At 46.5% G+C, this 12,847-nt stretch overlaps 1 protein-coding gene across 1 annotated transcript in view; it reads right to left on the bottom strand.

Annotated features, from left to right (window-relative positions):
• The window catches only part of WWC3 (WWC family member 3), a 457,878-nt gene extending 447,476 nt beyond the window's left edge, over positions 1-10,402 (bottom strand). Inside the window, exon 1 of the mRNA XM_085622192.1 lies at positions 9,734-10,402. The gene's annotated coding sequence lies outside the window, so the exon portion shown is untranslated. The remainder of the gene's footprint in view (positions 1-9,733) is intronic.
• Positions 10,403-12,847: the final 2,445 nt, after the last annotated feature.

Genomic DNA, 12,847 nt, shown 5'->3' with positions numbered 1-12,847 from the left:
GGTTTCAGCTGTGTTCAGGTATTGTTTGGTAACCGCACGTGGAGATTAAGCAAGAACACCACAACCAGTATCGGTCAGACAGGGTTTGTTTATCATACATGAGCTACAAATTGTATTTGATGGTGCAGCGGGTCAAGACAGTAGAAGTATTAGGAGAGATGCTATGACGTACATGGTGGTACTAATTTATTACGAAGACAGAGTTGCAAGACTATTGGGTGTTTGAAAAATGGGATGGATTCAGTAAAACAAATGCAGACAGATTTCATGGATGACAGGAGTGGAAACAGATTTGTAAACACAGAAGGGGGTTGGCACATCACAGGTCGGCCTATTGCAGCTCAGTTGGGGGGGGGGGGGGCGAAGGGCGCCATGGATGGAGCATGATGCTAGGTAAGAATGGTGAGTTATGGGGTAAGAGTTCCAGGGACGAGCAAGAGGAGGGGACTGTGAAATGACAGCAAGGCAGTTTACACGACCTGAAGAAGCGGAATTGGTTGCCCGCTATGGGGGAATCTTTTGAGGGGCTCAAATTAAGGATGAAGGGGTGGGGGATGCTAGGAGTTTCGTGGATTAGAGAGGCAGGTACATTAATAGTATTGCTGGTTGCAAATTGTTGTGTATATACGTAAACCTGTTCTATTGAATCTGCCTTTTTCACTTCACTAATTTGGTCTGTGGCTTCTGTGCAGTCCTATATGGAGAGTGCACGGAAAGTGTGCAGCTGGGAGTGAGGGGTAAGAGGACAAACACTACAGGTGATGGAGCGGGTGGTACAAAATGTTGTATACCCCCCCCATTTCTGCATGTTCATATTAATCCGAATAATCTATTAATTATAATACTATTAATCTGTCTGCAGTGATATCTAATCAACCGTATTAATGTAAGAATTACATGTGGGATTTGCATTTGCATGGCTAAACTAATTTGTATACTAATATATGTACGCATACTAATGCTAGAAAATTAGAATATTGCATGATATATGTTGCTTTTGTGACGTAATTGTAAGTCGCACCAGATGACATCACTGGGTGAATATAAACGCTTTTGAATGTTGCTATTATGCTAGATAATTACATACACATAGGGGAATTAGTGAGGGTTGAACATTTTATTAGCCATTTCCATGTTTTAATTACGTTTTGTGTTTGTTTTGCTTAAGTTGACCGATTGGGCCTTCGTAAAGATGGCTAACTTTTGACTTGACGGCCCTAGTCACCGTTCCACGAGGTTTCGGGTGAAGTGCGCCTGCGCAACCGCAAGCAACAGTGGCCTCGTCCTGACCCCATGCAAGATGTACCAATCAAGGTCGTACTGAGAGAGTTGCCAAGACTATTAAACAAAGGACTGTCTTTAAAACCGGAACCAGCAAGTGTGATGACCTAACCAAATAGACTATGTGAGAACCTCACCGAACGACCCCAAACCCACCAATCAGGACTGCCTAAAACTGATTCTTGTTACATTTTGACATTAAAATCATTATAAAAGATGGTAGAATAATGAGCTGACATACACGTGCAAACTTTTCTTTTCCTGGCGTTATGCTGACGGAGAGGACGGTGACACTGCTGGACTGCTGTTTCCCTGAATCTTTGACAGACTGAATTGCTGCCGATTTTGATGAATTAAAGATTTCCATGAATTGATTGACTTAGCTGGGATGAATGTCATTTAACAGTTTAATGGGGGATGGGATGATCCGGCATATCGGGTTGAAATATACACACTGGGCATAGATGGCTTGCTAGACCTCCTCTACGGAGCACGCGGTTCTTCCTTACCTGTTGAAGGGCAGCCCTTCGTCTTACTGGGTGGGACCATCACCTCACTGAGATGATCCCTCTCTGGCGCGGAACATGGCTTGGGCAACTCTCGAAGCTGGACGGCTTTTTGCCATTAGATCGCATTAGGATCTTATACTAGTGAGATGTTTACAGAGGTGGGACCATTCTATCCTTTCAAGACCTGAAGGAGACATATTCTGTGTCTAACTCACAATTCTATCGGTACCTCCAAATGTGCCATGCCTTGCTTGCTCATGAGCTTCGGGGTGAATCACTTTCAGAATATAGTCCATTTGAGGCGAAGCTCTTTCTGGGGCGATGGGTAGAGGGGTCACCTCAGTGATCTACCGCTCCTTAACAATCCATGCCCCAGACGAGCTCGAAAAGGGCCAGACGGAGTTGGGTGTCCAGGTTGAGCGAGCTGGACAAAGATGACTGGAGGAAGGCTTGTATGGCACCCAAGGAGCTGGCAATCTCAGTGCGTCTGCGCATGGTGCAGTTGAACTATTTACACCAGACGTACCTCACTCCGAGGTGCCTGCGACCTATGCGATCTGTTGCACGAGCGCACTGTACGCTGCCGTCGGCTGATTTTTTTCATATTGCTTGGGCATGCCCGGTGTTGAGACCCTTTTGAGAGGAGTGGGTCACATATCATCCGAGGTCCTAGACCGACCCTTAGAGTTGACGCCTCATGTAGCATTACTGAGGCTCACGGAGGAGGTGGGGGGTACTAGTGCTGAGCATGCCTTTCTGGGGTCCACTTGTTTGATTGACAAACGGGACGTGGCCCGTGTCTGGAAACAACATCAACCACGGACGGTACAAGGTTGGCGTGCGGGGGTGGACTGGTGCACGCAGCAGGAAAAGCCGATTTTTGAGGCTAGGGGCTGTCTGAAGAAACATGAACGTATATGGGGGAAAGGGTGTACTTATGGGTATTCCAAGGCAATGAACCCTAACGAGATCTCCAGTTCAGACAGTTAACCCCCCACCAACACCTTAACCGATACTTTTGATGGAACTTTTGACGATGCCTCCTGGGCGGAAACCAGAACTTGTCTTTTATTTTCCGCGGTGCCCGAGCAACCTTGGCTGATGCCCGGTGGAGCTGTCTCTTGCAGCTAAAGAGGAGTTTGGCTCTGGTTCACCCCTTGGCCGGCACCTACCCAGCCGGACTTCGGACATTGTTCTCCTCGCCTCCACGTTATGTTTACTATGTGCATTCCTTACCCCTGTTCGCCTTCTCCCCTCTACATTTCCACCCCCCATAAGATGGGTTTACGCGTTAATAAGTAACTGATGTAACCATGTAACAATGTTTCTGATACAATGTCCTATCTCATGTAAAGCGCTCTGATACCTTCGGGTCTAGCCAGTGCTTTATAAAACTCTTCAAACTTTCCCTCTTTCATTCTTGGTCTTCCTCCCCGGCTCCTATCCTCCCTCACCTGAATCTCTCCCCTTGCCTCGTTTTTGTATATTGTAACTATTGTTAAACATGTGCCCTTTACCAAAGCGCTCCCTCTCCCCTTGTTGGGGAGGGATCCAGCATTTATTAACTGGAGTCTCAGAGACCCCTCTGAGAGAGTCCACAGCGTCAAGGGCGTTCACACACAGCAAAGTTGTGGGAATGGTGCCCCTTGCCAAAGCACTCCCTTTCCCCTTGTTGGAGAGGGATCCAGTATTTATGCCCTGGAGTCTCAGTGACCCCTCTGAGAGAGCCCACAGCGTATAGGGAGCCACACACAGCGGAGGTGTGGGAACGACAGCTTTTCCACTGGGATCACTGCACACCGGACGTTGGACACTGTTTTTCCGTGTCTCACGGTTAAGCTGCCTTCTCCCTCCGTCACCTCTTTCCCTCTTTCATTCTTGGTCTCCCTCTCTTGGTCCTATTCTCTCTCCCCTGAATATCTCCCATTGCCTGCTCTTTCCCTTAAGTATTCGTTATTAACGCATGCAACTGCGCTCCAGCAACTGGTATCTATGCTCTGAAACTGTGTATCTTGCAACATTGTAACTTGTAACTATGCTATGAAACAATGCTTGTCCTCATGTAAAGCGCTCTGATATCTCCGGGTCTAGCCAGCGCTATATAAAACTTTTCAAATAAATAAGTAGCTCTTAATGAAGAAAAGATTGAAGACTCCTGGTTTAAATGCTACAGGTCTCAGTTTTTCACATGCGACAACGTTTACTCCGGATGATGAGCATTTCCAAAGGTGTTGTGTCCAATTTATAAAGTATGCTAAATTAAACCTGTTCACTGGTACATTTTACTTGATGCTCCTTTTAAGGTCTCCCCTAGGCAGCGCTTGCGCAGTCTCTTCGAGATATGCTGTGTTTAGGATATGGGCTTATAGCCCCTCCCACCTTTTCTAAGCTCCTCCCAATCTTTTCTATTGTCTCCTCTTACTGTCCTCTGGCTTTTCCTTGTTGAAAAGATTACTATCCCTACTTTTAAAATTTTGTAACCTCCCATATGGACTGTCCCAGTTACATAGGCTCTTACGCTGCATGTTTTTTTAACACTTATAAGCACTATTTCTTTAACTGTCCTTGAGCACCACTCACCATGCGCCTTTATTTTTCAACGGCGCCCATATGCTTCGAAATTGCTTCAGCTCTCATCTCCTCAGCTGCCTCCCCCTGCTTCTTATATGAAGGAACGCGCCTTTCACAAGTCTGTTGCATGTCATTGTCATACGGCCAGGTTCAAGTGTGTTAAGGTAACCATGTTGATCTTGCTTACATTTCACATGCTTTACTTAATCTTGTTTTTAACAGCAGTCCGCGAGGCCCCGGAAGGTTCCGGACACACTGCAATCCTCGGCTCCACCCCCACCCCCTACCCTGTCCATGCCTGTTTGCCAGAAACTAAAATATGCTTTGAAAGTTATTATTGTTCCTCAGTAGTTGTGAAAACCAAGTACGCATCCACTTTAACGGCCCAATTCTGCATGGTTTTCCTACTCCAAAATGGAGTGTGCAGGTAAATTGGTATACCACTTTGCCTTAATGTAATTATTTCTCAGCTTTAGTCTCTGTGTGTTATGTTAGCGTGTGTTTATGTGCTTACATAGGACTGTTACTTCTATATGTACACATCTTATATCTTGTGTTTTTATTTTTACTTGCATGATTATTTAAGTGCACTTTTACATGTAAGCATGTGTATTAGTCATTGTCTCTTTCTGGTATTTAATTATTCCTCTATGAACGTGCACATATATATGTGCACGTCCCAACATAGCGCGGAAGTCTGCCCGTCTTTAGGGTGAGCAGGGACTGCACCAAGGCACTCAGTGACTTACATCTCAGAGCCCTAGTCTCCCCTTCCCTTATCTGTTCTGTGTGATATGCATTAAAGTGCAAATACTTTTTTCCAAGGGGGAGGTGTGAACCTACGGTTCTTTGCACATGGACTCTTAACACCCAGGATCACAACAACACTGATTTGTTCACAGACCCCTGGCATCCTCCTTTTGAATTGAACTCACACCCTCGCACCTACAATTACACCACCAATGTTTTTTTCATTCACTCTTCAGGATTCACATTCTAGACACCCATTTACCTCCACTCCCCTCCAAAGCCACCACATGCATACACTTCATAACACACAGGTAAAAGACATTGACATTTACAAAGCCAATAGCTCTAACTCAAGGTAATGTGAGACCAATTGCATTTCCAGTGCTTGTTTTCCTTGGAGCCTTCATTATGGGACTAAACTTAAGTTGGTTTTCAATTGTGCTAGCAAAGTGGTTTATACAATACGTAACCTAAAAAATATTGTTCATAACTACTGACGCAACAAGTGTCTTGTTTAAATTTGAAAACTAAGGAACTATAAAACATGGGATACTGCAATCCCTGAATAAAAACCTCTCTCTAATTTCCTTATTAGAGGCAGCTTCAGACGCACCTAGTCGCTTGTAATAAAGAAATTAAAGGTTCTCAACTATAATAGTTTAGTTCTAACATCACAATGCCTGCTGCCAGAATACAAGCTGAAAGGCAGGACATGGAGCATAAAAAAGCTGTAGTTTAAAATAAAAAAAGGAAACATGGCTTTTCCTTTTCCTGCAATGTTTTTCTAGATGAACAGCATAAGCAAAAATTAGATATTTTAAGGCAACATGTTATTTTTTGCAAGCTTCAGGTAATTATGGTAAAGAAAAATTCTCTGGATGTTTCTACACATTCCAAGCTACAGTATCTTTTTATAATCCGATTTGAATATCTTTTTGCAACTCATAACTGCTATTTGGGATGTTTAATTTTGGACTAGTGACCGGAGATTCTACTTTTGTTCTTCATGTTGGCATATGTCCAATCTAGTTCGTATAAAAGAGCAATGCTCCAAGGATTTAAATGATTTATGGGAAAGGTGCTGGTTTGACCATGTATTATAAGAAAAAAGTATCCCCTGTACATCTTAAGGATAATGCAAGTCATCTTGGGGTTGCAAGAACTTATAAAGGAACTCCACCTTTGCCTTTGTTCCTCTATGTGGTCACAGAACTCAGCAGTGACTTCAATTTTCCTATAATGGACAGAAGGGGTACTTTTTAGGTCTCGCCTGGCGAACGCAGCGCATGCGCTGCCTTCGCCCTGGCGAGACTATTGTTGTCGGTTTCGTTCAGGAGACAAACCATGTGTGCGCACGGGCAGTCGATGTGCACGCGCATGGCGTCTCCTCTCTAGCGATGATAGCTTTCACACGCTCCCACTGCGCGCTTGTTGGTTCTCCTAGGACAAAGGAAAAGGTTTCCTGAGTCAATCCAAGAAAACAGTTGTCGCTTGCTGGAATTTTAGAAATAGAAAATGCAAAGCTATATGTTATAGCTAGTGATATAGCGAGTCGAAAGTAAAAGGAAAAGATGTCCATATAAATAGCAGCAGAGACCACGCAATCTCATTACTAAGCGATACACCTCATCTTCCCTTTACGCTATTTGTCGAACGAGTTGACCTCAAAATCCAGTTGCAATTCCGCGTGAAAGTATTGAATGTGCACAAATTTACGGGAAACTCGCACGTTTTAACTTCATTCATTTCACGCAAATTCTCAGACGAATGTAGAGGATATGCTATTGCAATGTGTAGCACTGCAATCGAATCTATTCCACACCAGTGAGCTACATAGCGGCATTAAGTGGGATTTTAGCGCTCTCCTGCAGTAGAAACGAGAAACTGCCGGTAATGGACACGGAATACGTGCAGTTGGATCATAATGTGCACCGCTTTATTAAAATAAGAATCCCAAGATACGGAAAAACTTTAACTGAACTTGCAGATGTGCTGCTTATTTGGTTTTTTTTACGACTTAATGTGTTTGTTACAAAAGAACACAATACGCTGCAGTAGTTAGTCCGCTATAATCAGCTGAAAGGAAGCAAAACTGCTTTTCTACAAGGAAATTGCTGGAGCCATGGAGGGTCTTGGAGTCCAGCCACGGTGCAACGTAGAAAGAACATCTGGCACATTCTAGACACAAACAAAAAATGTATTTTACATTTAAAAAAAAAAAAAAACACGCTACCAGGCCTCTTAGCTCACTGTGAAAAGGTCGTTAGTTAGGAAGATGCATTTTAAGAGCATCTGTCGGTGCAAGTTGGAGAGACGGCTTGGCCAGGTAGGAAATGGGAGGTTCTAATAGGTAGGCGGCCTAAGGCAGGCAATGGTATAATTACACACCTGTGAACTACTGAGTCATCAAAACTCTTAAGCATGCCCATAAACTTTATTCACATTTAAAACGCTAAAACAGGAGCGAGATCTGGCACGAAATACAGGCCCTTTTGACGCCTTGAGAGAGGGAGACTGCTTAATGATCGCGGATATGTTCTCCAGTGGGAAAATTAAACCGTCTGAGGAGTGCATAAAGGACTTTGCGAAACCAAGGGAATGTTTCAAATACTTTCCGACTGGGCTTTCAATGGGCCAGATTGCTCTGGGTCGAAAATCCTACAGTAATTAACAAGCATTAAAAATGCAATAGGTCTGGCCTTTGATTAAGTTAAAGCCATTTGCTTTGCTTTACCATTAGCAAAGCAAATGGCTTTAACTTAATCAAAGGCGAGACCTATTGCATTTTCAATGCTTGTTAATATATAATGCTGCAGAACTCTCAACGAAAATTGGGTTTGTGGTGATGATTTAAGGAAAAAAAGCTCAACTATTTGTACTATCTGAATAAACTGAGTTCCCCAATAACCCTTTCTAGACACTTCCCTCCTTTGACTCATCCCAAACCTCATCTAACTAATATGATATGCCAAATAACATTATATAGACTTTCCCCTCCTCTATCCATCTTATCCTATTCAATCAAACTAATAGGTTCATACTTTATTCAATAGTTGAATAAATACTCCCAAAACTAAAATCACCCACCAAGTTAAAGACCAAACCTGGCCCTATCAGGAGATTAGCAGTTATGGTTGGGCACAAAAATACCAAATGACACATGATGGAAAAACCAATAATTGGAACACGTAACTTAGAGCACCATCAAGTGCCAGGACATTAGCAAACACAATATGATGAAGTTGGATATAATTCTTTATATGGAACAAACCCGGTCATGTCAACCGAATCTGAAACTAAGCCACAGGAATGGTGCCAAAAGGCTAGAAGCCTTCCGGTGGACATACAAAACTAATTTACCATGCTTCATTAATCAGCTCCATGTCGGTGCAATTTCCGACTTCAGCCATGACAACTCAGTAAACAATTTCCTGAGCATTTTGGTAGATCTAAGAATTCAAGTGCTGTACACTTCCTCGAAAAGGATCTCTAGATTTTCCCTTAATCAAAAAGTTGGGCTTTTGAGCATCAGACTTCAAGTCAATGGTGAAGAAAACGTCAGGTTTCATGGAGCTTGTTTCTTTCCAAAGAGAAAGGAAAATTGGAAAATTCCCAGCGCTAGCTAGCATTGGTTCCTTTCTCAAAGCAGTACTTGCTGTTTATAGAAAACCTCGTGGACCAGGAAGGGGTTTCACCCACACACAAACTGTCAAGGTGGGCGAGTGGCATCTTAGTCAAGGACACTGATCTTTTTTAGCAGAGTCGCGCCACCTAGAGAAAGCAGGTGTAGGAATGGTGGGGACCAGGAGAGGGGGGAAGTTTGTCAGGAATTTCAGCGAAAACGCATCAGCTGGGTCAAGTGGTTATGTGACCTAGCATTTTACTGAAGCAGTCCATTATGACTAAAAAAATGTATTACAACTCATGTAAACTGGCCAGTTTTCTCAAGGAAAGGAAAAATGATAAGCACAAACATGAGCCGACATTAGAAAGTTGTGGAGATGAACACTGGGTCAAAAGTGTCAGGTATCGCACAAAGGAAAACAGACGAGTTTCTCATTTAACACAATGGCTTATACTCCCAAGTTTGTCTCTTCTAAAGCTCATCTGGAAGCAGGCAGAATAACCCCATCTCAAAACAAACACAATGATGCACAGGTGAAACAACAGAAAAGATAATGCAAATATGTATTGGCACACAGTTCCAACCACTGCAACTGCACTCTGATGTAACCACGCACACTGGGAAGCTGCTCATCACTTGCTCCTCCAACACAGCTTTGGACGAACGACTGCATTATGAAGCACTTTCGGCGTGTTTTGCTAAAACGGGGGGTGCTGTAGTCTGACATTGTTGCTCTACGCACGTTTAATCAACTGTTTTGAAAATGGGCAGTTGGGTTAGTGTGCATGACAAGTAGTAGTTTGGAACTCTGGAAAACTTTTGTCAAGCAACTAGAAAGTAAGCAGAACAAAAAGACAATCCCCATGTAGGAGGAGAAAAGTACTTGAAGTTTCGAACAGTTAGAAGGGGACATCCTGACTTGTATTCAGCGTGCACACTGCTCTCATCCCCCTCCCGCGGCCCTGCTTCCATCCTGTCTAGGGCTGATAGGTCTTACCTGTCCCGGGGGTCTATCCAGGAGGTCTGTCGGGTGTTGTGGTCGATGAAGAACACGCGGCCATCGTAGTCGCGGGCCTCCTCCCATCCCGGGGGTAGGGGTAGAACCGCACTCTCCCTTCGGGCCCCACTGCCCGCCGGGGCTGCTTGCTGCTGGGGGCTCTGCACCGGCTCCCCGCCTGCTCTGGGGGAGGGGGTAGCCGGCTGCGGTTGCCCCCGTCGCCCGCTCAGCCAAGGAACAGCCCCGCCGCTCCCGCTCGGTTTCTTCCGACGCCGCCACCAAGTCGGGGGCCCCCCGGACAGATGCTGCGGTGCCTCCTGAGTCTGGCTGCCGGGGGGCCAAGGCTGGGGCCCCGCAGGGTGCGTGCCCTCTTCCTCCAGCCTGCCCCCCTGCAGCACCCGTGGTCGCTCCAGGCTCTCAGCGGCCGGAAGGCAGGGGGGAGCCGCGGCGCCCCCAATCCCTGCCCGCCGCTGGGGGCATCCTACGCCCGTCGGCCGGGATTCCTGTGCGCCCTCCCCGGGCACCGCCTCCTGCTCGTGCCCGGTGTCTCCTCAGCGTCCGCCGGTACACGCCGCGCTGTGCCCAGAGCCCCGCAGAGCGCTCATCGCTGTAGCCGCGGCTCCCCCGCGCCGCCCGGCCCGGCCATCTTTCATTCCACAGATTGGAGCCAGGCCGCCGCCTCCCCAAACCCGGCCCCTGCCCCGCCTCTGGGATATCCAGGGCCCACAGACTGCTGCGTGCCGAGAGCCAGCCTCGGAGGAGGCGAAGGAATGTGCCCCGTAGCCCGGCCTTCGGGGCCGCCCCCGACCCAGCCCCGTTCCTGCCCACTAATCAAGGCTCTTTCTTTGGTGCCCAGAACTGCACTTAGTTGTTTCGTTCGAGTTCACTCTTTCGCCCACCGGTGTACCCCTTCCCCCTTTTTTGTGCAGATTTACATAGCGCAAACTCGACCCGAAGGTATTGGAGCGCTTTACAGTTACGTTTCGAAGTACAGATTCATTTTTTGATTTTCCCAAAATCACAGGATGTGGAGTCGCCCCCGAGTTTCGAACCATGGTTTCCCAGTTCCAAAGTCGGCAGACTAGCCGTATGACCACATCCTCTCCCCTTACCTCGGGTACTCTACACATTCCTTATTCCCTTAGATCTGGATCCTATGTAACGGAGTTTTTGTGTCTGTAGTAAATTCCACAAAAGAATACAATTTTTATTTAATTCGAAAGATATTACCGGGCCTGCCACATGTCCAATAATGTACTCCCTAGTTTGGCTCTTGGGCCTGATATTCAAGGGCTGGGCCCCTTATCTAACTGTTAAGAAAAACAGGCAAACTACACATACCTGCCGGACAAAATGCGTTTCATTATGTCTATGGGCTCAACTGATTTGCTTCAGAAAGAACATTTACTTATGTTCTCATCTCCCACGTGGCTCGTTAGCAAATTCTTAACTGAAGGGGATACCATATTTTACAAGTGGGTATTACAACGGCTATTGCTATTCCTGACCTGCCACGAACGGTCAAATCCCATTTATTTATCTCTTGTCCTCTTGTATCTTTCGGGTGGGTTCAAATACAGCTACCACTGAATGAGGCGAGGTGGCGCACAGCCCCAATTTAGATTTGAATGCGACCAAAATGGGTCAATATTTCGCCATACATGTTCTCGAGTCAGTGGTTGGGCCTGGGATAAACCATGGGACTCTACCTCCAGCTACCACTTGATGCTTTACTTGTCCCTGCTACTTCTTACTCCTAGGCTGTTGCTTGCTATGGAGATGTGCTTTCTACCAGAGGTGCTGGCCCGGGCCTCTGGCGACGATGATGGGATATTCCATTGACACTCTTTCATCCTCTTGCGCATTCTCGCAGGATGACTCTGCCATGTATGTCTGAGATAATGGACTCTCCAAAGGTTTTTTTTTTAACAATGATATGTTCATCAATTTGTTTTGAACTCTTTCATGGCTGTGACTATGGTGTCTTCACCGGTAGAATTGTCCAACAGTCTCGCTCTAATGGGGTAGAAACTTCCACACCAGGTAACAATCTCAAATTAAGACCATGTCCACATTCGTAGAGGGGGCCATGGCTCTTCGCCTCCTGCTGGTGCGATTGTTAGTGTCTTCCCTCCTTCCGCTCCCATGCATTTATCCATGGTGTGTTTCCACCCACCTACCGATGGTGGAAAAGTCCCCTTCCATGCTGGGCTATGCCCTGCTTGGCCAATGTAACAAGGGGGCGGTTTTGAATAAAAAAATAAAAATCACGTACCTGATCTTGCCGCTGGCTCTCCATCGCCGCGTCTTTCCCACGTCAACTGAGTCTCTTCCGGGGACCGGGAGGCATCCAGGCTCACCACAGCCAATCACAATTCTGTGATGTAGTGTTGTGATTGGTCTGAGCGCCATAGTTCGGCACTCAGCCAGGGAATGGGGGCCTGGGCATGTTCTCCATGCAGGCTGTAATGCAGCCTGTATGGAGAACATGGGAAGTTCGCCTTCTTGCACACTTTATAGAGTGCATAACCACTTCTCCTCCCAATGTCAGGGGAGCCAAACCCTGCCCCGCCCTAGCCTGAACGTTCACGTGCAATTTACAGAGTGCACAACCACTTCTCCTCTGCGTCGTCAGGGGAGCCCCGCCCAGCCATAGCCGGACCATTCGAAAAATAAAATAATAATAACTCCAGTTATTATAATTTAATTTTTTCGTTTACACTGCTCCGTGAGCACTGGGGAGACGCTCCTCTGCCTTAGCGGAGGAGCCGCCACTGCTCCAGGGGGCCCCCTCGGCACAGCACTCTGGCCGAAGAGCTCCTGATTGAGCCCGGAGGGGGCCCCTCTTCATTTTGCGCAGGGAGGTCCCCTCAATTTTCGTTACGCCAGTGACCCCAGGCTCTCGCAACCACCAATTACATCCTACTCAGCGACCTCAACTTCCACTTGGACAACTCGAACACCCAGAACACGGTATCCCTCCTGGAAACCATGGCAGCATTGGACTCTAGCAGCTAGTCACCTCTCCGACCCACGCAGCAGGACACACGCTCGACCCCGTCTTCTCCCCCCGTGAAAACATCACCTACAGCCACACCTCCAAACTCCTCTGGA

Source organism: Triturus cristatus, chromosome 8 (genome assembly GCF_964204655.1).
Source record: "Triturus cristatus chromosome 8, aTriCri1.1, whole genome shotgun sequence".
NCBI classification, from domain to species: Eukaryota; Metazoa; Chordata; class Amphibia; order Caudata; family Salamandridae; genus Triturus; species Triturus cristatus.
Note: the sequence above shows the minus strand (reverse complement) of the source record. Positions and strands in the feature narration are given on the sequence as shown.